Source organism: Ambystoma mexicanum, chromosome 5q (assembly GCF_040938575.1).
Source record: "Ambystoma mexicanum isolate Mex_15411 chromosome 5q, UKY_AmexF1_1, whole genome shotgun sequence".
Lineage (NCBI taxonomy): Eukaryota > Metazoa > Chordata > Amphibia > Caudata > Ambystomatidae > Ambystoma > Ambystoma mexicanum.
The window spans coordinates 529,008,951-529,033,768 of NC_090933.1; the positions used below are offsets into that span (position 1 = coordinate 529,008,951).

The following is a 24,818-nucleotide window of genomic DNA, read 5'->3' on the forward strand; positions in this document are numbered from 1 at the left end:
AAAATATGCTTTCTGGAATCAGAGCTCCTGCAGACAGGGCTCACTCTTCTGCCAGCTCCGACCTGCTCCGATGAAAACGAAATAAAAGAGCAAAGGCTGCGCACTTTGAACCAATTATTCGAAGCATCGTATTGAAATGAAATAAAAGGTTAACAGCCCTGGGTGGCATCAAAGTGGAATTTCCTGAATATGTCACCAATGCCATGCAATGCGCCTGTTGCACAGTATCACGCCTGTTGCCGGCCCTCGCGCGGATGACTCTTTGGGATAGCAGAAAGTGGACGGAAGACTTTTAGGATGATAGTAAAAAAAACAGGATAAGGCACTGGCCTCCTAAGCCAGGGATTGTGGGTTCGAGTCCCATCTGGGGTGGTTCGTGGCATTTTGTTCACACTTCTGCCAAAGCATGCAAAAGGTTTTTGCGGTAGTAGGGGGTGGGCGCAGGCTAGTACTTTGCTGGGCGCTGTGAAGTCCAGAACGTGCTCTGCTGGTAGCAGACTTTAAATGCCGGGAGACTGCAGAGTGTAGCAACGCCTCATGTCAGCGAAGAGACACAGATGAGTGGTAAGAAAGACAGGGAAAATATGCTTTCTGGAATCAGAGCTCCTGCAGACAGGGCTCACTCTTCTGCCAGCTCCGACCTGCTCCGATGAAAACGAAATAAAAGAGCAAAGGCTGCGCACTTTGAACCAATTATTCGAAGCATCGTATTGAAATGAAATAAAAGGTTAACAGCCCTGGGTGGCATCAAAGCGGAATTTCCTGAATATGTCACCAATGCCATGCAATGCGCCTGTTGCACAGTATCACGCCTGTTGCCGGCCCTCGCGCGGGTGACTCTTTGGGATAGCAGAAAGTGGACGGAAGACTTTTAGGATGATAGTAAAAAAAACAGAAGCGAGCACATGACTTTATTTGCGACGATTGGCGAGTTTTGAATAAAATAGTGAAAATGAAGAAAAAGCGTCTTGCTGGAGAATGCGGGCATCGATCCCGCTACCTCTCGCATGCTAAGCGAGCGCTCTACCATCTGAGCTAATTCCCCTCCTCCTCGAAGGCTCTCGATACACTGCTTCAGAGCTGAAGCACAATCTCCGGCTCACACTTGCTTGGCTGTCCAGGGACCTGTAGTGCATAAAGCCCTTTCTCTTCATCTGCGGCAGAGGAAATCACAATCTCACCCCTTTGCCCAAAACAAAATACCTTCAGTGGAGCTACAAGTAAAGCTGCAGATGGCCATCCATTGCAACGAGGATTGGCCAACCAGGTATTAATAGCAGAGTGACTCCACTGCCACGCCCTTTCACGCTGGACCTGCGCTTGTGATCAAGAGGCTGCACGCCAGTCCCATAGACCCGAGAGCCCAATTGAAAAGGTGCTTGCTTCTCACTTTATTTCTCTCGCTATTTCTTGCTGTTTTAGGCCGCTGACACGCCGCCTGCAGCCAAAGGACCAGCGCTGGAGTGCCCTTTGTCATTTTTACCAGCTGGCCATATTTTACAATCGAGCGTCAGAATACCAAACAGGTAAGAGTTAGGTCTGGGAATTGAGTCCACTTTCCATCGTGTGTCCCATAAAGCGGAAGTGTCCAGCCGAGTGCAAGCAGGTGCCTTTTGCCCGCGTGTGCTGGGACACTGCAGCTTTGGACGTGAGCCAACTTGCCCTTTTCAGTGGGCCAGTACCCGTGACTCCAGTGAGAGAAGAGGAAAAGAAAGAACTTTCCCCTTCTCTGTCGAGTGGCCCCAGTGGCCTAATGGATAAGGCACTGGCCTCCTAAGCCAGGGATTGTGGGTTCGAGTCCCATCTGGGGTGGTTCGTGGCATTTTGTTCACACTTCTGCCAAAGCATGCAAAAGGTTTTTGCGGTAGTAGGGGGTGGGCGCAGGCTAGTACTTTGCTGGGCGCTGTGAAGTCCAGAACGTGCTCTGCTGGTAGCAGACTTTAAATGCCGGGAGACTGCAGAGTGTAGCAACGCCTCATGTCAGCGAAGAGACACAGATGAGTGGTAAGAAAGACAGGGAAAATATGCTTTCTGGAATCAGAGCTCCTGCAGACAGGGCTCACTCTTCTGCCAGCTCCGACCTGCTCCGATGAAAACGAAATAAAAGAGCAAAGGCTGCGCACTTTGAACCAATTATTCGAAGCATCGTATTGAAATGAAATAAAAGGTTAACAGCCCTGGGTGGCATCAAAGTGGAATTTCCTGAATATGTCACCAATGCCATGCAATGCGCCTGTTGCACAGTATCACGCCTGTTGCCGGCCCTCGCGCGGATGACTCTTTGGGATAGCAGAAAGTGGACGGAAGACTTTTAGGATGATAGTAAAAAAAACAGAAGCGAGCACATGACTTTATTTGCGACGATTGGCGAGTTTTGAATAAAATAGTGAAAATGAAGTAAAAGCGTCTTGCTGGAGAATGCGGGCATCAATCCCGCTACCTCTCGCATGCTAAGCGAGCGCTCTACCATCTGAGCTAATTCCCCTCCTCCTCGAAGGCTCTCGATACACTGCTTCAGAGCTGAAGCACAGTCTCCGGCTCACACTTGCTTGGCTGTCCAGGGACCTGTAGTGCATAAAGCCCTTTCTCTTCATCTGCCGCAGAGGAAATCACAATCTCACCCCTTTGCCCAAAACAAAATACCTTCAGTGGAGCTACAAGTAAAGCTGCAGATGGCCATCCATTGCAACGAGGATTGGCCAACCAGGTATTAATAGCAGAGTGACTCCACTGCCACGCCCTTTCACGCTGGACCTGCGCTTGTGATCAAGAGGCTGCACGCCAGTCCCATAGACCCGAGAGCCCAATTGAAAAGGTGCTTGCTTCTCACTTTATTTCTCTCGCTATTTCTTGCTGTTTTAGGCCGCTGACACGCCGCCTGCAGCCAAAGGACCAGCGCTGGAGTGCCCTTTGTCATTTTTACCAGCTGGCCATATTTTACAATCGAGCGTCAGAATACCAAACAGGTAAGAGTTAGGTCTGGGAATTGAGTCCACTTTCCATCGTGTGTCCCATAAAGCGGAAGTGTCCAGCCGAGTGCAAGCAGGTGCCTTTTGCCCGCGTGTGCTGGGACACTGCAGCTTTGGACGTGAGCCAACTTGCCCTTTTCAGTGGGCCAGTACCCGTGACTCCAGTGAGAGAAGAGGAAAAGAAAGAACTTTCCCCTTCTCTGTCGAGTGGCCCCAGTGGCCTAATGGATAAGGCACTGGCCTCCTAAGCCAGGGATTGTGGGTTCGAGTCCCATCTGGGGTGGTTCGTGGCATTTTGTTCACACTTCTGCCAAAGCATGCAAAAGGTTTTTGCGGTAGTAGGGGGTGGGCGCAGGCTAGTACTTTGCTGGGCGCTGTGAAGTCCAGAACGTGCTCTGCTGGTAGCAGACTTTAAATGCCGGGAGACTGCAGAGTGTAGCAACGCCTCATGTCAGCGAAGAGACACAGATGAGTGGTAAGAAAGACAGGGAAAATATGCTTTCTGGAATCAGAGCTCCTGCAGACAGGGCTCACTCTTCTGCCAGCTCCGACCTGCTCCGATGAAAACGAAATAAAAGAGCAAAGGCTGCGCACTTTGAACCAATTATTCGAAGCATCGTATTGAAATGAAATAAAAGGTTAACAGCCCTGGGTGGCATCAAAGTGGAATTTCCTGAATATGTCACCAATGCCATGCAATGCGCCTGTTGCACAGTATCACGCCTGTTGCCGGCCCTCGCGCGGATGACTCTTTGGGATAGCAGAAAGTGGACGGAAGACTTTTAGGATGATAGTAAAAAAAACAGGATAAGGCACTGGCCTCCTAAGCCAGGGATTGTGGGTTCGAGTCCCATCTGGGGTGGTTCGTGGCATTTTGTTCACACTTCTGCCAAAGCATGCAAAAGGTTTTTGCGGTAGTAGGGGGTGGGCGCAGGCTAGTACTTTGCTGGGCGCTGTGAAGTCCAGAACGTGCTCTGCTGGTAGCAGACTTTAAATGCCGGGAGACTGCAGAGTGTAGCAACGCCTCATGTCAGCGAAGAGACACAGATGAGTGGTAAGAAAGACAGGGAAAATATGCTTTCTGGAATCAGAGCTCCTGCAGACAGGGCTCACTCTTCTGCCAGCTCCGACCTGCTCCGATGAAAACGAAATAAAAGAGCAAAGGCTGCGCACTTTGAACCAATTATTCGAAGCATCGTATTGAAATGAAATAAAAGGTTAACAGCCCTGGGTGGCATCAAAGTGGAATTTCCTGAATATGTCACCAATGCCATGCAATGCGCCTGTTGCACAGTATCACGCCTGTTGCCGGCCCTCGCGCGGATGACTCTTTGGGATAGCAGAAAGTGGACGGAAGACTTTTAGGATGATAGTAAAAAAAACAGAAGCGAGCACATGACTTTATTTGCGACGATTGGCGAGTTTTGAATAAAATAGTGAAAATGAAGAAAAAGCGTCTTGCTGGAGAATGCGGGCATCGATCCCGCTACCTCTCGCATGCTAAGCGAGCGCTCTACCATCTGAGCTAATTCCCCTCCTCCTCGAAGGCTCTCGATACACTGCTTCAGAGCTGAAGCACAGTCTCCGGCTCACACTTGCTTGGCTGTCCAGGGACCTGTAGTGCATAAAGCCCTTTCTCTTCATCTGCCGCAGAGGAAATCACAATCTCACCCCTTTGCCCAAAACAAAATACCTTCAGTGGAGCTACAAGTAAAGCTGCAGATGGCCATCCATTGCAACGAGGATTGGCCAACCAGGTATTAATAGCAGAGTGACTCCACTGCCACGCCCTTTCACGCTGGACCTGCGCTTGTGATCAAGAGGCTGCACGCCAGTCCCATAGACCCGAGAGCCCAATTGAAAAGGTGCTTGCTTCTCACTTTATTTCTCTCGCTATTTCTTGCTGTTTTAGGCCGCTGACACGCCGCCTGCAGCCAAAGGACCAGCGCTGGAGTGCCCTTTGTCATTTTTACCAGCTGGCCATATTTTACAATCGAGCGTCAGAATACCAAACAGGTAAGAGTTAGGTCTGGGAATTGAGTCCACTTTCCATCGTGTGTCCCATAAAGCGGAAGTGTCCAGCCGAGTGCAAGCAGGTGCCTTTTGCCCGCGTGTGCTGGGACACTGCAGCTTTGGACGTGAGCCAACTTGCCCTTTTCAGTGGGCCAGTACCCGTGACTCCAGTGAGAGAAGAGGAAAAGAAAGAACTTTCCCCTTCTCTGTCGAGTGGCCCCAGTGGCCTAATGGATAAGGCACTGGCCTCCTAAGCCAGGGATTGTGGGTTCGAGTCCCATCTGGGGTGGTTCGTGGCATTTTGTTCACACTTCTGCCAAAGCATGCAAAAGGTTTTTGCGGTAGTAGGGGGTGGGCGCAGGCTAGTACTTTGCTGGGCGCTGTGAAGTCCAGAACGTGCTCTGCTGGTAGCAGACTTTAAATGCCGGGAGACTGCAGAGTGTAGCAACGCCTCATGTCAGCGAAGAGACACAGATGAGTGGTAAGAAAGACAGGGAAAATATGCTTTCTGGAATCAGAGCTCCTGCAGACAGGGCTCACTCTTCTGCCAGCTCCGACCTGCTCCGATGAAAACGAAATAAAAGAGCAAAGGCTGCGCACTTTGAACCAATTATTCGAAGCATCGTATTGAAATGAAATAAAAGGTTAACAGCCCTGGGTGGCATCAAAGTGGAATTTCCTGAATATGTCACCAATGCCATGCAATGCGCCTGTTGCACAGTATCACGCCTGTTGCCGGCCCTCGCGCGGATGACTCTTTGGGATAGCAGAAAGTGGACGGAAGACTTTTAGGATGATAGTAAAAAAAACAGAAGCGAGCACATGACTTTATTTGCGACGATTGGCGAGTTTTGAATAAAATAGTGAAAATGAAGTAAAAGCGTCTTGCTGGAGAATGCGGGCATCGATCCCGCTACCTCTCGCATGCTAAGCGAGCGCTCTACCATCTGAGCTAATTCCCCTCCTCCTCGAAGGCTCTCGATACACTGCTTCAGAGCTGAAGCACAGTCTCCGGCTCACACTTGCTTGGCTGTCCAGGGACCTGTAGTGCATAAAGCCCTTTCTCTTCATCTGCCGCAGGGGAAATCACAATCTCACCCCTTTGCCCAAAACAAAATACCTTCAGTGGAGCTACAAGTAAAGCTGCAGATGGCCATCCATTGCAACGAGGATTGGCCAACCAGGTATTAATAGCAGAGTGACTCCACTGCCACGCCCTTTCACGCTGGACCTGCGCTTGTGATCAAGAGGCTGCACGCCAGTCCCATAGACCCGAGAGCCCAATTGAAAAGGTGCTTGCTTCTCACTTTATTTCTCTCGCTATTTCTTGCTGTTTTAGGCCGCTGACACGCCGCCTGCAGCCAAAGGACCAGCGCTGGAGTGCCCTTTGTCATTTTTACCAGCTGGCCATATTTTACAATCGAGCGTCAGAATACCAAACAGGTAAGAGTTAGGTCTGGGAATTGAGTCCACTTTCCATCGTGTGTCCCATAAAGCGGAAGTGTCCAGCCGAGTGCAAGCAGGTGCCTTTTGCCCGCGTGTGCTGGGACACTGCAGCTTTGGACGTGAGCCAACTTGCCCTTTTCAGTGGGCCAGTACCCGTGACTCCAGTGAGAGAAGAGGAAAAGAAAGAACTTTCCCCTTCTCTGTCGAGTGGCCCCAGTGGCCTAATGGATAAGGCACTGGCCTCCTAAGCCAGGGATTGTGGGTTCGAGTCCCATCTGGGGTGGTTCGTGGCATTTTGTTCACACTTCTGCCAAAGCATGCAAAAGGTTTTTGCGGTAGTAGGGGGTGGGCGCAGGCTAGTACTTTGCTGGGCGCTGTGAAGTCCAGAACGTGCTCTGCTGGTAGCAGACTTTAAATGCCGGGAGACTGCAGAGTGTAGCAACGCCTCATGTCAGCGAAGAGACACAGATGAGTGGTAAGAAAGACAGGGAAAATATGCTTTCTGGAATCAGAGCTCCTGCAGACAGGGCTCACTCTTCTGCCAGCTCCGACCTGCTCCGATGAAAACGAAATAAAAGAGCAAAGGCTGCGCACTTTGAACCAATTATTCGAAGCATCGTATTGAAATGAAATAAAAGGTTAACAGCCCTGGGTGGCATCAAAGTGGAATTTCCTGAATATGTCACCAATGCCATGCAATGCGCCTGTTGCACAGTATCACGCCTGTTGCCGGCCCTCGCGCGGATGACTCTTTGGGATAGCAGAAAGTGGACGGAAGACTTTTAGGATGATAGTAAAAAAAACAGAAGCGAGCACATGACTTTATTTGCGACGATTGGCGAGTTTTGAATAAAATAGTGAAAATGAAGAAAAAGCGTCTTGCTGGAGAATGCGGGCATCGATCCCGCTACCTCTCGCATGCTAAGCGAGCGCTCTACCATCTGAGCTAACTCCCCTCCTCCTCGAAGGCTCTCGATACACTGCTTCAGAGCTGAAGCACAGTCTCCGGCTCACACTTGCTTGGCTGTCCAGGGACCTGTAGTGCATAAAGCCCTTTCTCTTCATCTGCCGCAGAGGAAATCACAATCTCACCCCTTTGCCCAAAACAAAATACCTTCAGTGGAGCTACAAGTAAAGCTGCAGATGGCCATCCATTGCAACGAGGATTGGCCAACCAGGTATTAATAGCAGAGTGACTCCACTGCCACGCCCTTTCACGCTGGACCTGCGCTTGTGATCAAGAGGCTGCACGCCAGTCCCATAGACCCGAGAGCCCAATTGAAAAGGTGCTTATTTCTCTCTTTATTTCTCTCGCTATTTCTTGCTGTTTTAGGCCGCTGACACGCCGCCTGCAGCCAAAGGACCAGCGCTGGAGTGCCCTTTGTCATTTTTACCAGCTGGCCATATTTTACAATCGAGCGTCAGAATACCAAACAGGTAAGAGTTAGGTCTGGGAATTGAGTCCACTTTCCATCGTGTGTCCCATAAAGCGGAAGTGTCCAGCCGAGTGCAAGCAGGTGCCTTTTGCCCGCGTGTGCTGGGACACTGCAGCTTTGGACGTGAGCCAACTTGCCCTTTTCAGTGGGCCAGTACCCGTGACTCCAGTGAGAGAAGAGGAAAAGAAAGAACTTTCCCCTTCTCTGTCGAGTGGCCCCAGTGGCCTAATGGATAAGGCACTGGCCTCCTAAGCCAGGGATTGTGGGTTCGAGTCCCATCTGGGGTGGTTCGTGGCATTTTGTTCACACTTCTGCCAAAGCATGCAAAAGGTTTTTGCGGTAGTAGGGGGTGGGCGCAGGCTAGTACTTTGCTGGGCGCTGTGAAGTCCAGAACGTGCTCTGCTGGTAGCAGACTTTAAATGCCGGGAGACTGCAGAGTGTAGCAACGCCTCATGTCAGCGAAGAGACACAGATGAGTGGTAAGAAAGACAGGGAAAATATGCTTTCTGGAATCAGAGCTCCTGCAGACAGGGCTCACTCTTCTGCCAGCTCCGACCTGCTCCGATGAAAACGAAATAAAAGAGCAAAGGCTGCGCACTTTGAACCAATTATTCGAAGCATCGTATTGAAATGAAATAAAAGGTTAACAGCCCTGGGTGGCATCAAAGTGGAATTTCCTGAATATGTCACCAATGCCATGCAATGCGCCTGTTGCACAGTATCACGCCTGTTGCCGGCCCTCGCGCGGGTGACTCTTTGGGATAGCAGAAAGTGGACGGAAGACTTTTAGGATGATAGTAAAAAAAACAGAAGCGAGCACATGACTTTATTTGCGACGATTGGCGAGTTTTGAATAAAATAGTGAAAATGAAGAAAAAGCGTCTTGCTGGAGAATGCGGGCATCGATCCCGCTACCTCTCGCATGCTAAGCGAGCGCTCTACCATCTGAGCTAATTCCCCTCCTCCTCGAAGGCTCTCGATACACTGCTTCAGAGCTGAAGCACAATCTCCGGCTCACACTTGCTTGGCTGTCCAGGGACCTGTAGTGCATAAAGCCCTTTCTCTTCATCTGCGGCAGAGGAAATCACAATCTCACCCCTTTGCCCAAAACAAAATACCTTCAGTGGAGCTACAAGTAAAGCTGCAGATGGCCATCCATTGCAACGAGGATTGGCCAACCAGGTATTAATAGCAGAGTGACTCCACTGCCACGCCCTTTCACGCTGGACCTGCGCTTGTGATCAAGAGGCTGCACGCCAGTCCCATAGACCCGAGAGCCCAATTGAAAAGGTGCTTGCTTCTCACTTTATTTCTCTCGCTATTTCTTGCTGTTTTAGGCCGCTGACACGCCGCCTGCAGCCAAAGGACCAGCGCTGGAGTGCCCTTTGTCATTTTTACCAGCTGGCCATATTTTACAATCGAGCGTCAGAATACCAAACAGGTAAGAGTTAGGTCTGGGAATTGAGTCCACTTTCCATCGTGTGTCCCATAAAGCGGAAGTGTCCAGCCGAGTGCAAGCAGGTGCCTTTTGCCCGCGTGTGCTGGGACACTGCAGCTTTGGACGTGAGCCAACTTGCCCTTTTCAGTGGGCCAGTACCCGTGACTCCAGTGAGAGAAGAGGAAAAGAAAGAACTTTCCCCTTCTCTGTCGAGTGGCCCCAGTGGCCTAATGGATAAGGCACTGGCCTCCTAAGCCAGGGATTGTGGGTTCGAGTCCCATCTGGGGTGGTTCGTGGCATTTTGTTCACACTTCTGCCAAAGCATGCAAAAGGTTTTTGCGGTAGTAGGGGGTGGGCGCAGGCTAGTACTTTGCTGGGCGCTGTGAAGTCCAGAACGTGCTCTGCTGGTAGCAGACTTTAAATGCCGGGAGACTGCAGAGTGTAGCAACGCCTCATGTCAGCGAAGAGACACAGATGAGTGGTAAGAAAGACAGGGAAAATATGCTTTCTGGAATCAGAGCTCCTGCAGACAGGGCTCACTCTTCTGCCAGCTCCGACCTGCTCCGATGAAAACGAAATAAAAGAGCAAAGGCTGCGCACTTTGAACCAATTATTCGAAGCATCGTATTGAAATGAAATAAAAGGTTAACAGCCCTGGGTGGCATCAAAGTGGAATTTCCTGAATATGTCACCAATGCCATGCAATGCGCCTGTTGCACAGTATCACGCCTGTTGCCGGCCCTCGCGCGGATGACTCTTTGGGATAGCAGAAAGTGGACGGAAGACTTTTAGGATGATAGTAAAAAAAACAGAAGCGAGCACATGACTTTATTTGCGACGATTGGCGAGTTTTGAATAAAATAGTGAAAATGAAGAAAAAGCGTCTTGCTGGAGAATGCGGGCATCGATCCCGCTACCTCTCGCATGCTAAGCGAGCGCTCTACCATCTGAGCTAATTCCCCTCCTCCTCGAAGGCTCTCGATACACTGCTTCAGAGCTGAAGCACAGTCTCCGGCTCACACTTGCTTGGCTGTCCAGGGACCTGTAGTGCATAAAGCCCTTTCTCTTCATCTGCCGCAGAGGAAATCACAATCTCACCCCTTTGCCCAAAACAAAATACCTTCAGTGGAGCTACAAGTAAAGCTGCAGATGGCCATCCATTGCAACGAGGATTGGCCAACCAGGTATTAATAGCAGAGTGACTCCACTCCCACGCCCTTTCACGCTGGACCTGCGCTTGTGATCAAGAGGCTGCACGCCAGTCCCATAGACCCGAGAGCCCAATTGAAAAGGTGCTTGCTTCTCACTTTATTTCTCTCGCTATTTCTTGCTGTTTTAGGCCGCTGACACGCCGCCTGCAGCCAAAGGACCAGCGCTGGAGTGCCCTTTGTCATTTTTACCAGCTGGCCATATTTTACAATCGAGCGTCAGAATACCAAACAGGTAAGAGTTAGGTCTGGGAATTGAGTCCACTTTCCATCGTGTGTCCCATAAAGCGGAAGTGTCCAGCCGAGTGCAAGCAGGTGCCTCTTGCCCGCGTGTGCTGGGACACTGCAGCTTTGGACGTGAGCCAACTTGCCCTTTTCAGTGGGCCAGTACCCGTGACTCCAGTGAGAGAAGAGGAAAAGAAAGAACTTTCCCCTTCTCTGTCGAGTTGCCCCAGTGGCCTAATGGATAAGGCACTGGCCTCCTAAGCCAGGGATTGTGGGTTCGAGTCCCATCTGGGGTGGTTCGTGGCATTTTGTTCACACTTCTGCCAAAGCATGCAAAAGGTTTTTGAGGTAGTAGGGGGTGGGCGCAGGCTAGTACTTTGCTGGGCGCTGTGAAGTCCAGAACGTGCTCTGCTGGTAGCAGACTTTAAATGCCGGGAGACTGCAGAGTGTAGCAACGCCTCATGTCAGCGAAGAGACACAGATGAGTGGTAAGAAAGACAGGGAAAATATGCTTTCTGGAATCAGAGCTCCTGCAGACAGGGCTCACTCTTCTGCCAGCTCCGACCTGCTCCGATGAAAACGAAATAAAAGAGCAAAGGCTGCGCACTTTGAACCAATTATTCGAAGCATCGTATTGAAATGAAATAAAAGGTTAACAGCCCTGGGTGGCATCAAAGTGGAATTTCCTGAATATGTCACCAATGCCATGCAATGCGCCTGTTGCACAGTATCACGCCTGTTGCCGGCCCTCGCGCGGGTGACTCTTTGGGATAGCAGAAAGTGGACGGAAGACTTTTAGGATGATAGTAAAAAAAACAGAAGCGAGCACATGACTTTATTTGCGACGATTGGCGAGTTTTGAATAAAATAGTGAAAATGAAGAAAAAGCGTCTTGCTGGAGAATGCGGGCATCGATCCCGCTACCTCTCGCATGCTAAGCGAGCGCTCTACCATCTGAGCTAATTCCCCTCCTCCTCGAAGGCTCTCGATACACTGCTTCAGAGCTGAAGCACAATCTCCGGCTCACACTTGCTTGGCTGTCCAGGGACCTGTAGTGCATAAAGCCCTTTCTCTTCATCTGCGGCAGAGGAAATCACAATCTCACCCCTTTGCCCAAAACAAAATACCTTCAGTGGAGCTACAAGTAAAGCTGCAGATGGCCATCCATTGCAACGAGGATTGGCCAACCAGGTATTAATAGCAGAGTGACTCCACTGCCACGCCCTTTCACGCTGGACCTGCGCTTGTGATCAAGAGGCTGCACGCCAGTCCCATAGACCCGAGAGCCCAATTGAAAAGGTGCTTGCTTCTCACTTTATTTCTCTCGCTATTTCTTGCTGTTTTAGGCCGCTGACACGCCGCCTGCAGCCAAAGGACCAGCGCTGGAGTGCCCTTTGTCATTTTTACCAGCTGGCCATATTTTACAATCGAGCGTCAGAATACCAAACAGGTAAGAGTTAGGTCTGGGAATTGAGTCCACTTTCCATCGTGTGTCCCATAAAGCGGAAGTGTCCAGCCGAGTGCAAGCAGGTGCCTTTTGCCCGCGTGTGCTGGGACACTGCAGCTTTGGACGTGAGCCAACTTGCCCTTTTCAGTGGGCCAGTACCCGTGACTCCAGTGAGAGAAGAGGAAAAGAAAGAACTTTCCCCTTCTCTGTCGAGTGGCCCCAGTGGCCTAATGGATAAGGCACTGGCCTCCTAAGCCAGGGATTGTGGGTTCGAGTCCCATCTGGGGTGGTTCGTGGCATTTTGTTCACACTTCTGCCAAAGCATGCAAAAGGTTTTTGCGGTAGTAGGGGGTGGGCGCAGGCTAGTACTTTGCTGGGCGCTGTGAAGTCCAGAACGTGCTCTGCTGGTAGCAGACTTTAAATGCCGGGAGACTGCAGAGTGTAGCAACGCCTCATGTCAGCGAAGAGACACAGATGAGTGGTAAGAAAGACAGGGAAAATATGCTTTCTGGAATCAGAGCTCCTGCAGACAGGGCTCACTCTTCTGCCAGCTCCGACCTGCTCCGATGAAAACGAAATAAAAGAGCAAAGGCTGCGCACTTTGAACCAATTATTCGAAGCATCGTATTGAAATGAAATAAAAGGTTAACAGCCCTGGGTGGCATCAAAGTGGAATTTCCTGAATATGTCACCAATGCCATGCAATGCGCCTGTTGCACAGTATCACGCCTGTTGCCGGCCCTCGCGCGGATGACTCTTTGGGATAGCAGAAAGTGGACGGAAGACTTTTAGGATGATAGTAAAAAAAACAGGATAAGGCACTGGCCTCCTAAGCCAGGGATTGTGGGTTCGAGTCCCATCTGGGGTGGTTCGTGGCATTTTGTTCACACTTCTGCCAAAGCATGCAAAAGGTTTTTGCGGTAGTAGGGGGTGGGCGCAGGCTAGTACTTTGCTGGGCGCTGTGAAGTCCAGAACGTGCTCTGCTGGTAGCAGACTTTAAATGCCGGGAGACTGCAGAGTGTAGCAACGCCTCATGTCAGCGAAGAGACACAGATGAGTGGTAAGAAAGACAGGGAAAATATGCTTTCTGGAATCAGAGCTCCTGCAGACAGGGCTCACTCTTCTGCCAGCTCCGACCTGCTCCGATGAAAACGAAATAAAAGAGCAAAGGCTGCGCACTTTGAACCAATTATTCGAAGCATCGTATTGAAATGAAATAAAAGGTTAACAGCCCTGGGTGGCATCAAAGTGGAATTTCCTGAATATGTCACCAATGCCATGCAATGCGCCTGTTGCACAGTATCACGCCTGTTGCCGGCCCTCGCGCGGATGACTCTTTGGGATAGCAGAAAGTGGACGGAAGACTTTTAGGATGATAGTAAAAAAAACAGAAGCGAGCACATGACTTTATTTGCGACGATTGGCGAGTTTTGAATAAAATAGTGAAAATGAAGAAAAAGCGTCTTGCTGGAGAATGCGGGCATCGATCCCGCTACCTCTCGCATGCTAAGCGAGCGCTCTACCATCTGAGCTAATTCCCCTCCTCCTCGAAGGCTCTCGATACACTGCTTCAGAGCTGAAGCACAGTCTCCGGCTCACACTTGCTTGGCTGTCCAGGGACCTGTAGTGCATAAAGCCCTTTCTCTTCATCTGCCGCAGAGGAAATCACAATCTCACCCCTTTGCCCAAAACAAAATACCTTCAGTGGAGCTACAAGTAAAGCTGCAGATGGCCATCCATTGCAACGAGGATTGGCCAACCAGGTATTAATAGCAGAGTGACTCCACTGCCACGCCCTTTCACGCTGGACCTGCGCTTGTGATCAAGAGGCTGCACGCCAGTCCCATAGACCCGAGAGCCCAATTGAAAAGGTGCTTGCTTCTCACTTTATTTCTCTCGCTATTTCTTGCTGTTTTAGGCCGCTGACACGCCGCCTGCAGCCAAAGGACCAGCGCTGGAGTGCCCTTTGTCATTTTTACCAGCTGGCCATATTTTACAATCGAGCGTCAGAATACCAAACAGGTAAGAGTTAGGTCTGGGAATTGAGTCCACTTTCCATCGTGTGTCCCATAAAGCGGAAGTGTCCAGCCGAGTGCAAGCAGGTGCCTTTTGCCCGCGTGTGCTGGGACACTGCAGCTTTGGACGTGAGCCAACTTGCCCTTTTCAGTGGGCCAGTACCCGTGACTCCAGTGAGAGAAGAGGAAAAGAAAGAACTTTCCCCTTCTCTGTCGAGTGACCCCAGTGGCCTAATGGATAAGGCACTGGCCTCCTAAGCCAGGGATTGTGGGTTCGAGTCCCATCTGGGGTGGTTCGTGGCATTTTGTTCACACTTCTGCCAAAGCATGCAAAAGGTTTTTGCGGTAGTAGGGGGTGGGCGCAGGCTAGTACTTTGCTGGGCGCTGTGAAGTCCAGAACGTGCTCTGCTGGTAGCAGACTTTAAATGCCGGGAGACTGCAGAGTGTAGCAACGCCTCATGTCAGCGAAGAGACACAGATGAGTGGTAAGAAAGACAGGGAAAATATGCTTTCTGGAATCAGAGCTCCTGCAGACAGGGCTCACTCTTCTGCCAGCTCCGACCTGCTCCGATGAAAACGAAATAAAAGAGCAAAGGCTGCGCACTTTGAACCAATTATTCGAAGCATCGTATTGAAATGAAATAAAAGGTTAACAGCCCTGGGTGGCATCAAAGTGGAATTTCCTGAATATGTCACCAATGCCATGCAATGCGCCTGTTGCCGGCCCTCGCGCGGATGACTCTTTGGGATAGCAGAAAGTGGACGGAAGACTTTTAGGATGATAGTAAAAAAAACAGAAGCGAGCACATGACTTTATTTGCGACGATTGGCGAGTTTTGAATAAAATAGTGAAAATGAAGTAAAAGCGTCTTGCTGGAGAATGCGGGCATCGATCCCGCTACCTCTCGCATGCTAAGCGAGCGCTCTACCATCTGAGCTAATTCCCCTCCTCCTCGAAGGCTCTCGATACACTGCTTCAGAGCTGAAGCACAGTCTCCGGCTCACACTTGCTTGGCTGTCCAGGGACCTGTAGTGCATAAAGCCCTTTCTCTTCATCTGCCGCAGAGGAAATCACAATCTCACCCCTTTGCCCAAAACAAAATACCTTCAGTGGAGCTACAAGTAAAGCTGCAGATGGCCATCCATTGCAACGAGGATTGGCCAACCAGGTATTAATAGCAGAGTGACTCCACTGCCACGCCCTTTCACGCTGGACCTGCGCTTGTGATCAAGAGGCTGCACGCCAGTCCCATAGACCCGAGAGCCCAATTGAAAAGGTGCTTGCTTCTCACTTTATTTCTCTCGCTATTTCTTGCTGTTTTAGGCCGCTGACACGCCGCCTGCAGCCAAAGGACCAGCGCTGGAGTGCCCTTTGTCATTTTTACCAGCTGGCCATATTTTACAATCGAGCGTCAGAATACCAAACAGGTAAGAGTTAGGTCTGGGAATTGAGTCCACTTTCCATCGTGTGTCCCATAAAGCGGAAGTGTCCAGCCGAGTGCAAGCAGGTGCCTTTTGCCCGCGTGTGCTGGGACACTGCAGCTTTGGACGTGAGCCAACTTGCCCTTTTCAGTGGGCCAGTACCCGTGACTCCAGTGAGAGAAGAGGAAAAGAAAGAACTTTCCCCTTCTCTGTCGAGTGGCCCCAGTGGCCTAATGGATAAGGCACTGGCCTCCTAAGCCAGGGATTGTGGGTTCGAGTCCCATCTGGGGTGGTTCGTGGCATTTTGTTCACACTTCTGCCAAAGCATGCAAAAGGTTTTTGCGGTAGTAGGGGGTGGGCGCAGGCTAGTACTTTGCTGGGCGCTGTGAAGTCCAGAACGTGCTCTGCTGGTAGCAGACTTTAAATGCCGGGAGACTGCAGAGTGTAGCAACCCCTCATGTCAGCGAAGAGACACAGATGAGTGGTAAGAAAGACAGGGAAAATATGCTTTCTGGAATCAGAGCTCCTGCAGACAGGGCTCACTCTTCTGCCAGCTCCGACCTGCTCCGATGAAAACGAAATAAAAGAGCAAAGGCTGCGCACTTTGAACCAATTATTCGAAGCATCGTATTGAAATGAAATAAAAGGTTAACAGCCCTGGGTGGCATCAAAGTGGAATTTCCTGAATATGTCACCAATGCCATGCAATGCGCCTGTTGCACAGTATCACGCCTGTTGCCGGCCCTCGCGCGGATGACTCTTTGGGATAGCAGAAAGTGGACGGAAGACTTTTAGGATGATAGTAAAAAAAACAGAAGCGAGCACATGACTTTATTTGCGACGATTGGCGAGTTTTGAATAAAATAGTGAAAATGAAGAAAAAGCGTCTTGCTGGAGAATGCGGGCATCGATCCCGCTACCTCTCGCATGCTAAGCGAGCGCTCTACCATCTGAGCTAATTCCCCTCCTCCTCGAAGGCTCTCGATACACTGCTTCAGAGCTGAAGCACAGTCTCCGGCTCACACTTGCTTGGCTGTCCAGGGACCTGTAGTGCATAAAGCCCTTTCTCTTCATCTGCCGCAGAGGAATTCACAATCTCACCCCTTTGCCCAAAACAAAATACCTTCAGTGGAGCTACAAGTAAAGCTGCAGATGGCCATCCATTGCAACGAGGATTGGCCAACCAGGTATTAATAGCAGAGTGACTCCACTGCCACGCCCTTTCACGCTGGACCTGCGCTTGTGATCAAGAGGCTGCACGCCAGTCCCATAGACCCGAGAGCCCAATTGAAAAGGTGCTTGCTTCTCACTTTATTTCTCTCGCTATTTCTTGCTGTTTTAGGCCGCTGACACGCCGCCTGCAGCCAAAGGACCAGCGCTGGAGTGCCCTTTGTCATTTTTACCAGCTGGCCATATTTTACAATCGAGCGTCAGAATACCAAACAGGTAAGAGTTAGGTCTGGGAATTGAGTCCACTTTCCATCGTGTGTCCCATAAAGCGGAAGTGTCCAGCCGAGTGCAAGCAGGTGCCTTTTGCCCGCGTGTGCTGGGACACTGCAGCTTTGGACGTGAGCCAACTTGCCCTTTTCAGTGGGCCAGTACCCGTGACTCCAGTGAGAGAAGAGGAAAAGAAAGAACTTTCCCTTTCTCTGTCGAGTTGCCCCAGTGGCCTAATGGATAAGGCACTGGCCTCCTAAGCCAGGGATTGTGGGTTCGAGTCCCATCTGGGGTGGTTCGTGGCATTTTGTTCACACTTCTGCCAAAGCATGCAAAAGGTTTTTGCGGTAGTAGGGGGTGGGCGCAGGCTAGTACTTTGCTGGGCGCTGTGAAGTCCAGAACGTGCTCTGCTGGTAGCAGACTTTAAATGCGGGAGACTGCAGAGTGTAGCAACCCCTCATGTCAGCGAAGAGACACAGATGAGTGGTAAGAAAGACAGGGAAAATATGCTTTCTGGAATCAGAGCTCCTGCAGACAGGGCTCACTCTTCTGCCAGCTCCGACCTGCTCCGATGAAAACGAAATAAAAGAGCAAAGGCTGCGCACTTTGAACCAATTATTCGAAGCATCGTATTGAAATGAAATAAAAGGTTAACAGCCCTGGGTGGCATCAAAGTGGAATTTCCTGAATATGTCACCAATGCCATGCAATGCGCCTGTTGCACAGTATCACGCCTGTTGCCGGCCCTCGCGCGGGTGACTCTTTGGGATAGCAGAAAGTGGACGGAAGACTTTTAGGATGATAGTAAAAAAAACAGAAGCGAGCACATGACTTTATTTGCGACGATTGGCGAGTTTTGAATAAAATAGTGAAAATGAAGAAAAAGCGTCTTGCTGGAGAATGCGGGCATCGATCCCGCTACCTCTCGCATGCTAAGCGAGCGCTCTACCATCTGAGCTAATTCCCCTCCTCCTCGAAGGCTCTCGATACACTGCTTCAGAGCTGAAGCACAGTCTCCGGCTCACACTTGCTTGGCTGTCCAGGGACCTGTAGTGCATAAAGCCCTTTCTCTTCATCTGCCGCAGAGGAAATCACAATCTCACCCCTTTGCCCAAAACAAAATACCTTCAGTGGAGCTACAAGTAAAGCTGCAGATGGCCATCCATTGCAACGAGGATTGGCCAACCAGGTATTAATAGCAGAGTGACTCCACTGCCACGCCCTTTCACGCTGGACCTGCGCTTGTGATCAAGAGGCTGCACGCCAGTCCCATAGACCCGAGAGCCCAATTGAAAAGGTGCTTGCTTCTCACTTTATTTCTCTCGCTATTTCTTGCTGTTTTAGGCCGCTGACACGCCGCCTGCAGCCAAAGGACCAGCGCTGGAGTGCACTTTGTCATTTTTACCAGCTGGCCATATTTTACAATCGAGCGTCAGAATACCAAACAGGTAAGAGTTAGGTCTGGGAATTGAGTCCACTTTCCATCGTGTGTCCCATAAAGCGGAAGTGTCCAGCCGAGTGCAAGCAGGTGCCTTTTGCCCGCGTGTGCTGGGACACTGCAGCTTTGGACGTGAGCCAACTTGCCCTTTTCAGTTAGCCAGTACCCGTGACTCCAGTGAGAGAAGAGGAAAAGAAAGAACTTTCCCCTTCTCTGTCGAGTTGCCCCAGTGGCCTAATGGATAAGGCACTGGCCTCCTAAGCCAGGGATTGTGGGTTCGAGTCCCATCTGGGGTGGTTCGTGGCATTTTGTTCACACTTCTGCCAAAGCATGCAAAAGGTTTTTGAGGTAGTAGGGGGTGGGCGCAGGCTAGTACTTTGCTGGGCGCTGTGAAGTCCAGAACGTGCTCTGCTGGTAGCAGACTTTAAATGCCGGGAGACTGCAGAGTGTAGCAACGCCTCATGTCAGCGAAGAGACACAGATGAGTGGTAAGAAAGACAGGGAAAATATGCTTTCTGGAATCAGAGCTCCTGCAGACAGGGCTCACTCTTCTGCCAGCTCCGACCTGCTCCGATGAAAACGAAATAAAAGAGCAAAGGCTGCGCACTTTGAACCAATTATTCGAAGCATCGTATTGAAATGAAATAAAAGGTTAACAGCCCTGGGTGGCATCAAAGTGGAATTTCCTGAATATGTCACCAATGCCATGCAATGCGCCTGTTGCACAGTATCACGCCTGTTGCCGGCCCTCGCGCGGGTGACTCTTTGGGATAGCAGAAAGTGGACGGAAGACTTTTAGGATGATAGTAAAAAAAACAGAAGCGAGCACATGACTTTATTTGCGACGATTGGCGAGTTTTGAATAAAATAGTGAAAATGAAGAAAAAGCGTCTTGCTGGAGAATGCGGGCATCGATCCCGCTACCTCTCGCATGCTAAGCGAGCGCTCTACCATCTGAGCTAATTCCCCTCCTCCTCGAAGGCTCTCGATACACTGCTTCAGAGCTGAAGCACAATCTCCGGCTCACACTTGCTTGGCTGTCCAGGGACCTGTAGTGCATAAAGCCCTTTCTCTTCATCTGCGGCAGAGGAAATCACAATCTCACCCCTTTGCCCAAAACAAAATACCTTCAGTGGAGCTACAAGTAAAGCTGCAGATGGCCATCCATTGCAACGAGGATTGGCCAACCAGGTATTAATAGCAGAGTGACTCCACTGCCACGCCCTTTCACGCTGGACCTGCGCTTGTGATCAAGAGGCTGCACGCCAGTCCCATAGACCCGAGAGCCCAATTGAAAAGGTGCTTGCTTCTCACTTTATTTCTCTCGCTATTTCTTGCTGTTTTAGGCCGCTGACACGCCGCCTGCAGCCAAAGGACCAGCGCTGGAGTGCCCTTTGTCATTTTTACCAGCTGGCCATATTTTACAATCGAGCGTCAGAATACCAAACAGGTAAGAGTTAGGTCTGGGAATTGAGTCCACTTTCCATCGTGTGTCCCATAAAGCGGAAGTGTCCAGCCGAGTGCAAGCAGGTGCCTTTTGCCCGCGTGTGCTGGGACACTGCAGCTTTGGACGTGAGCCAACTTGCCCTTTTCAGTGGGCCAGTACCCGTGACTCCAGTGAGAGAAGAGGAAAAGAAAGAACTTTCCCCTTCTCTGTCGAGTGGCCCCAGTGGCCTAATGGATAAGGCACTGGCCTCCTAAGCCAGGGATTGTGGGTTCGAGTCCCATCTGGGGTGGTTCGTGGCATTTTGTTCACACTTCTGCCAAAGCATGCAAAAGGTTTTTGCGGTAGTAGGGGGTGGGCGCAGGCTAGTACTTTGCTGGGCGCTGTGAAGTCCAGAACGTGCTCTGCTGGTAGCAGACTTTAAATGCCGGGAGACTGCAGAGTGTAGCAACGCCTCATGTCAGCGAAGAGACACAGATGAGTGGTAAGAAAGACAGGGAAAATATGCTTTCTGGAATCAGAGCTCCTGCAGACAGGGCTCACTCTTCTGCCAGCTCCGACCTGCTCCGATGAAAACGAAATAAAAGAGCAAAGGCTGCGCACTTTGAACCAATTATTCGAAGCATCGTATTGAAATGAAATAAAAGGTTAACAGCCCTGGGTGGCATCAAAGTGGAATTTCCTGAATATGTCACCAATGCCATGCAATGCGCCTGTTGCACAGTATCACGCCTGTTGCCGGCCCTCGCGCGGATGACTCTTTGGGATAGCAGAAAGTGGACGGAAGACTTTTAGGATGATAGTAAAAAAAACAGAAGCGAGCACATGACTTTATTTGCGACGATTGGCGAGTTTTGAATAAAATAGTGAAAATGAAGTAAAAGCGTCTTGCTGGAGAATGCGGGCATCGATCCCGCTACCTCTCGCATGCTAAGCGAGCCCTCTACCATCTGAGCTAATTCCCCTCCTCCTCGAAGGCTCTCGATACACTGCTTCAGAGCTGAAGCACAGTCTCCGGCTCACACTTGCTTGGCTGTCCAGGGACCTGTAGTGCATAAAGCCCTTTCTCTTCATCTGCCGCAGAGGAAATCACAATCTCACCCCTTTGCCCAAAACAAAATACCTTCAGTGGAGCTACAAGTAAAGCTGCAGATGGCCATCCATTGCAACGAGGATTGGCCAACCAGGTATTAATAGCAGAGTGACTCCACTGCCACGCCCTTTCACGCTGGACCTGCGCTTGTGATCAAGAGGCTGCACGCCAGTCCCATAGACCCGAGAGCCCAATTGAAAAGGTGCTTGCTTCTCACTTTATTTCTCTCGCTATTTCTTGCTGTTTTAGGCCGCTGACACGCCGCCTGCAGCCAAAGGACCAGCGCTGGAGTGCCCTTTGTCATTTTTACCAGCTGGCCATATTTTACAATCGAGCGTCAGAATACCAAACAGGTAAGAGTTAGGTCTGGGAATTGAGTCCACTTTCCATCGTGTGTCCCATAAAGCGGAAGTGTCCAGCCGAGTGCAAGCAGGTGCCTTTTGCCCGCGTGTGCTGGGACACTGCAGCTTTGGACGTGAGCCAACTTGCCCTTTTCAGTGGGCCAGTACCCGTGACTCCAGTGAGAGAAGAGGAAAAGAAAGAACTTTCCCCTTCTCTGTCGAGTGGCCCCAGTGGCCTAATGGATAAGGCACTGGCCTCCTAAGCCAGGGATTGTGGGTTCGAGTCCCATCTGGGGTGGTTCGTGGCATTTTGTTCACACTTCTGCCAAAGCATGCAAAAGGTTTTTGCGGTAGTAGGGGGTGGGCGCAGGCTAGTACTTTGCTGGGCGCTGTGAAGTCCAGAACGTGCTCTGCTGGTAGCAGACTTTAAATGCCGGGAGACTGCAGAGTGTAGCAACGCCTCATGTCAGCGAAGAGACACAGATGAGTGGTAAGAAAGACAGGGAAAATATGCTTTCTGGAATCAGAGCTCCTGCAGACAGGGCTCACTCTTCTGCCAGCTCCGACCTGCTCCGATGAAAACGAAATAAAAGAGCAAAGGCTGCGCACTTTGAACCAATTATTCGAAGCATCGTATTGAAATGAAATAAAAGGTTAACAGCCCTGGGTGGCATCAAAGTGGAATTTCCTGAATATGTCACCAATGCCATGCAATGCGCCTGTTGCACAGTATCACGCCTGTTGCCGGCCCTCGCGCGGATGACTCTTTGGGATAGCAGAAAGTGGACGGAAGACTTTTAGGATGATAGTAAAAAAAACAGAAGCGAGCACATGACTTTATTTGCGACGATTGGCGAGTTTTGAATAAAATAGTGAAAATGAAGAAAAAGCGTCTTGCTGGAGAATGCGGGCATCGATCCCGCTACCTCTCGCATGCTAAGCGAGCGCTCTACCATCTGAGCTAATTCCCCTCCTCCTCGAAGGCTCTCGATACACTGCTTCAGAGCTGAAGCACAGTCTCCGGCTCACACTTGCTTGGCTGTCCAGGGACCTGTAGTGCATAAAGCCCTTTCTCTTCATCTGCCGCAGAGGAAATCACAATCTCACCCCTTTGCCCAAAACAAAATACCTTCAGTGGAGCTACAAGTAAAGCTGCAGATGGCCATCCATTGCAACGAGGATTGGCCAACCAGGTATTAATAGCAGAGTGACTCCACTGCCACGCCCTTTCACGCTGGACCTGCGCTTGTGATCAAGAGGCTGCACGCCAGTCCCATAGACCCGAGAGCCCAATTGAAAAGGTGCTTGCTTCTCACTTTATTTCTCTCGCTATTTCTTGCTGTTTTAGGCCGCTGACACGCCGCCTGCAGCCAAAGGACCAGCGCTGGAGTGCCCTTTGTCATTTTTACCAGCTGGCCATATTTTACAATCGAGCGTCAGAATACCAAACAGGTAAGAGTTAGGTCTGGGAATTGAGTCCACTTTCCATCGTGTGTCCCATAAAGCGGAAGTGTCCAGCCGAGTGCAAGCAGGTGCCTTTTGCCCGCGTGTGCTGGGACACTGCAGCTTTGGACGTGAGCCAACTTGCCCTTTTCAGTGGGCCAGTACCCGTGACTCCAGTGAGAGAAGAGGAAAAGAAAGAACTTTCCCCTTCTCTGTCGAGTGGCCCCAGTGGCCTAATGGATAAGGCACTGGCCTCCTAAGCCAGGGATTGTGGGTTCGAGTCCCATCTGGGGTGGTTCGTGGCATTTTGTTCACACTTCTGCCAAAGCATGCAAAAGGTTTTTGCGGTAGTAGGGGGTGGGCGCAGGCTAGTACTTTGCTGGGCGCTGTGAAGTCCAGAACGTGCTCTGCTGGTAGCAGACTTTAAATGCCGGGAGACTGCAGAGTGTAGCAACGCCTCATGTCAGCGAAGAGACACAGATGAGTGGTAAGAAAGACAGGGAAAATATGCTTTCTGGAATCAGAGCTCCTGCAGACAGGGCTCACTCTTCTGCCAGCTCCGACCTGCTCCGATGAAAACGAAATAAAAGAGCAAAGGCTGCGCACTTTGAACCAATTATTCGAAGCATCGTATTGAAATGAAATAAAAGGTTAACAGCCCTGGGTGGCATCAAAGTGGAATTTCCTGAATATGTCACCAATGCCATGCAATGCGCCTGTTGCACAGTATCACGCCTGTTGCCGGCCCTCGCGCGGATGACTCTTTGGGATAGCAGAAAGTGGACGGAAGACTTTTAGGATGATAGTAAAAAAAACAGAAGCGAGCACATGACTTTATTTGCGACGATTGGCGAGTTTTGAATAAAATAGTGAAAATGAAGTAAAAGCGTCTTGCTGGAGAATGCGGGCATCGATCCCGCTACCTCTCGCATGCTAAGCGAGCGCTCTACCATCTGAGCTAATTCCCCTCCTCCTCGAAGGCTCTCGATACACTGCTTCAGAGCTGAAGCACAGTCTCCGGCTCACACTTGCTTGGCTGTCCAGGGACCTGTAGTGCATAAAGCCCTTTCTCTTCATCTGCCGCAGAGGAAATCACAATCTCACCCCTTTGCCCAAAACAAAATACCTTCAGTGGAGCTACAAGTAAAGCTGCAGATGGCCATCCATTGCAACGAGGATTGGCCAACCAGGTATTAATAGCAGAGTGACTCCACTGCCACGCCCTTTCACGCTGGACCTGCGCTTGTGATCAAGAGGCTGCACGCCAGTCCCATAGACCCGAGAGCCCAATTGAAAAGGTGCTTGCTTCTCACTTTATTTCTCTCGCTATTTCTTGCTGTTTTAGGCCGCTGACACGCCGCCTGCAGCCAAAGGACCAGCGCTGGAGTGCCCTTTGTCATTTTTACCAGCTGGCCATATTTTACAATCGAGCGTCAGAATACCAAACAGGTAAGAGTTAGGTCTGGGAATTGAGTCCACTTTCCATCGTGTGTCCCATAAAGCGGAAGTGTCCAGCCGAGTGCAAGCAGGTGCCTTTTGCCCGCGTCTGCTGGGACACTGCAGCTTTGGACGTGAGCCAACTTGCCCTTTTCAGTGGGCCAGTACCCGTGACTCCAGTGAGAGAAGAGGAAAAGAAAGAACTTTCCCCTTCTCTGTCGAGTGGCCCCAGTGGCCTAATGGATAAGGCACTGGCCTCCTAAGCCAGGGATTGTGGGTTCGAGTCCCATCTGGGGTGGTTCGTGGCATTTTGTTCACACTTCTGCCAAAGCATGCAAAAGGTTTTTGCGGTAGTAGGGGGTGGGCGCAGGCTAGTACTTTGCTGGGCGCTGTGAAGTCCAGAACGTGCTCTGCTGGTAGCAGACTTTAAATGCCGGGAGACTGCAGAGTGTAGCAACCCCTCATGTCAGCGAAGAGACACAGATGAGTGGTAAGAAAGACAGGGAAAATATGCTTTCTGGAATCAGAGCTCCTGCAGACAGGGCTCACTCTTCTGCCAGCTCCGA

The 24,818-nt window shown here is 50.6% G+C and overlaps 31 non-coding genes across 31 annotated transcripts; 16 read left to right on the plus strand and 15 right to left on the minus strand.

The window, feature by feature from the left end:
* Positions 1–972: 972 nt before the first annotated feature.
* On the minus strand, positions 973–1,045 carry TRNAA-AGC (transfer RNA alanine (anticodon AGC)). The gene has a single exon. It is a non-coding gene; the product is annotated as a tRNA-Ala (tRNA).
* Positions 1,046–1,739: 694 nt separating this feature from the next.
* Positions 1,740–1,812, plus strand: TRNAR-CCU (transfer RNA arginine (anticodon CCU)). The gene has a single exon. It is a non-coding gene; the product is annotated as a tRNA-Arg (tRNA).
* A 600-nt stretch (positions 1,813–2,412) lies between these two features.
* On the minus strand, positions 2,413–2,485 carry TRNAA-AGC (transfer RNA alanine (anticodon AGC)). Its single transcript has one exon. It is a non-coding gene; the product is annotated as a tRNA-Ala (tRNA).
* A 694-nt stretch (positions 2,486–3,179) lies between these two features.
* On the plus strand, positions 3,180–3,252 carry TRNAR-CCU (transfer RNA arginine (anticodon CCU)). Its single transcript has one exon. It is a non-coding gene; the product is annotated as a tRNA-Arg (tRNA).
* Positions 3,253–4,431: 1,179 nt separating this feature from the next.
* TRNAA-AGC (transfer RNA alanine (anticodon AGC)) lies at positions 4,432–4,504 on the minus strand. The gene has a single exon. It is a non-coding gene; the product is annotated as a tRNA-Ala (tRNA).
* A 694-nt stretch (positions 4,505–5,198) lies between these two features.
* Positions 5,199–5,271, plus strand: TRNAR-CCU (transfer RNA arginine (anticodon CCU)). Its single transcript has one exon. It is a non-coding gene; the product is annotated as a tRNA-Arg (tRNA).
* Positions 5,272–5,871: 600 nt separating this feature from the next.
* On the minus strand, positions 5,872–5,944 carry TRNAA-AGC (transfer RNA alanine (anticodon AGC)). Its single transcript has one exon. It is a non-coding gene; the product is annotated as a tRNA-Ala (tRNA).
* A 694-nt stretch (positions 5,945–6,638) lies between these two features.
* Positions 6,639–6,711, plus strand: TRNAR-CCU (transfer RNA arginine (anticodon CCU)). Its single transcript has one exon. It is a non-coding gene; the product is annotated as a tRNA-Arg (tRNA).
* A 600-nt stretch (positions 6,712–7,311) lies between these two features.
* TRNAA-AGC (transfer RNA alanine (anticodon AGC)) lies at positions 7,312–7,384 on the minus strand. Its single transcript has one exon. It is a non-coding gene; the product is annotated as a tRNA-Ala (tRNA).
* A 694-nt stretch (positions 7,385–8,078) lies between these two features.
* On the plus strand, positions 8,079–8,151 carry TRNAR-CCU (transfer RNA arginine (anticodon CCU)). The gene has a single exon. It is a non-coding gene; the product is annotated as a tRNA-Arg (tRNA).
* Positions 8,152–8,751: 600 nt separating this feature from the next.
* TRNAA-AGC (transfer RNA alanine (anticodon AGC)) lies at positions 8,752–8,824 on the minus strand. The gene has a single exon. It is a non-coding gene; the product is annotated as a tRNA-Ala (tRNA).
* A 694-nt stretch (positions 8,825–9,518) lies between these two features.
* On the plus strand, positions 9,519–9,591 carry TRNAR-CCU (transfer RNA arginine (anticodon CCU)). Its single transcript has one exon. It is a non-coding gene; the product is annotated as a tRNA-Arg (tRNA).
* A 600-nt stretch (positions 9,592–10,191) lies between these two features.
* On the minus strand, positions 10,192–10,264 carry TRNAA-AGC (transfer RNA alanine (anticodon AGC)). Its single transcript has one exon. It is a non-coding gene; the product is annotated as a tRNA-Ala (tRNA).
* Positions 10,265–10,958: 694 nt separating this feature from the next.
* TRNAR-CCU (transfer RNA arginine (anticodon CCU)) lies at positions 10,959–11,031 on the plus strand. Its single transcript has one exon. It is a non-coding gene; the product is annotated as a tRNA-Arg (tRNA).
* Positions 11,032–11,631: 600 nt separating this feature from the next.
* TRNAA-AGC (transfer RNA alanine (anticodon AGC)) lies at positions 11,632–11,704 on the minus strand. The gene has a single exon. It is a non-coding gene; the product is annotated as a tRNA-Ala (tRNA).
* Positions 11,705–12,398: 694 nt separating this feature from the next.
* On the plus strand, positions 12,399–12,471 carry TRNAR-CCU (transfer RNA arginine (anticodon CCU)). The gene has a single exon. It is a non-coding gene; the product is annotated as a tRNA-Arg (tRNA).
* Positions 12,472–13,650: 1,179 nt separating this feature from the next.
* Positions 13,651–13,723, minus strand: TRNAA-AGC (transfer RNA alanine (anticodon AGC)). Its single transcript has one exon. It is a non-coding gene; the product is annotated as a tRNA-Ala (tRNA).
* A 694-nt stretch (positions 13,724–14,417) lies between these two features.
* On the plus strand, positions 14,418–14,490 carry TRNAR-CCU (transfer RNA arginine (anticodon CCU)). The gene has a single exon. It is a non-coding gene; the product is annotated as a tRNA-Arg (tRNA).
* Positions 14,491–15,071: 581 nt separating this feature from the next.
* TRNAA-AGC (transfer RNA alanine (anticodon AGC)) lies at positions 15,072–15,144 on the minus strand. The gene has a single exon. It is a non-coding gene; the product is annotated as a tRNA-Ala (tRNA).
* A 694-nt stretch (positions 15,145–15,838) lies between these two features.
* Positions 15,839–15,911, plus strand: TRNAR-CCU (transfer RNA arginine (anticodon CCU)). Its single transcript has one exon. It is a non-coding gene; the product is annotated as a tRNA-Arg (tRNA).
* Positions 15,912–16,511: 600 nt separating this feature from the next.
* TRNAA-AGC (transfer RNA alanine (anticodon AGC)) lies at positions 16,512–16,584 on the minus strand. Its single transcript has one exon. It is a non-coding gene; the product is annotated as a tRNA-Ala (tRNA).
* A 694-nt stretch (positions 16,585–17,278) lies between these two features.
* TRNAR-CCU (transfer RNA arginine (anticodon CCU)) lies at positions 17,279–17,351 on the plus strand. The gene has a single exon. It is a non-coding gene; the product is annotated as a tRNA-Arg (tRNA).
* A 599-nt stretch (positions 17,352–17,950) lies between these two features.
* Positions 17,951–18,023, minus strand: TRNAA-AGC (transfer RNA alanine (anticodon AGC)). Its single transcript has one exon. It is a non-coding gene; the product is annotated as a tRNA-Ala (tRNA).
* A 694-nt stretch (positions 18,024–18,717) lies between these two features.
* On the plus strand, positions 18,718–18,790 carry TRNAR-CCU (transfer RNA arginine (anticodon CCU)). The gene has a single exon. It is a non-coding gene; the product is annotated as a tRNA-Arg (tRNA).
* Positions 18,791–19,390: 600 nt separating this feature from the next.
* TRNAA-AGC (transfer RNA alanine (anticodon AGC)) lies at positions 19,391–19,463 on the minus strand. Its single transcript has one exon. It is a non-coding gene; the product is annotated as a tRNA-Ala (tRNA).
* A 694-nt stretch (positions 19,464–20,157) lies between these two features.
* On the plus strand, positions 20,158–20,230 carry TRNAR-CCU (transfer RNA arginine (anticodon CCU)). The gene has a single exon. It is a non-coding gene; the product is annotated as a tRNA-Arg (tRNA).
* A 1,367-nt stretch (positions 20,231–21,597) lies between these two features.
* Positions 21,598–21,670, plus strand: TRNAR-CCU (transfer RNA arginine (anticodon CCU)). Its single transcript has one exon. It is a non-coding gene; the product is annotated as a tRNA-Arg (tRNA).
* Positions 21,671–22,270: 600 nt separating this feature from the next.
* On the minus strand, positions 22,271–22,343 carry TRNAA-AGC (transfer RNA alanine (anticodon AGC)). The gene has a single exon. It is a non-coding gene; the product is annotated as a tRNA-Ala (tRNA).
* Positions 22,344–23,037: 694 nt separating this feature from the next.
* Positions 23,038–23,110, plus strand: TRNAR-CCU (transfer RNA arginine (anticodon CCU)). The gene has a single exon. It is a non-coding gene; the product is annotated as a tRNA-Arg (tRNA).
* Positions 23,111–23,710: 600 nt separating this feature from the next.
* Positions 23,711–23,783, minus strand: TRNAA-AGC (transfer RNA alanine (anticodon AGC)). The gene has a single exon. It is a non-coding gene; the product is annotated as a tRNA-Ala (tRNA).
* Positions 23,784–24,477: 694 nt separating this feature from the next.
* TRNAR-CCU (transfer RNA arginine (anticodon CCU)) lies at positions 24,478–24,550 on the plus strand. Its single transcript has one exon. It is a non-coding gene; the product is annotated as a tRNA-Arg (tRNA).
* Positions 24,551–24,818: the final 268 nt, after the last annotated feature.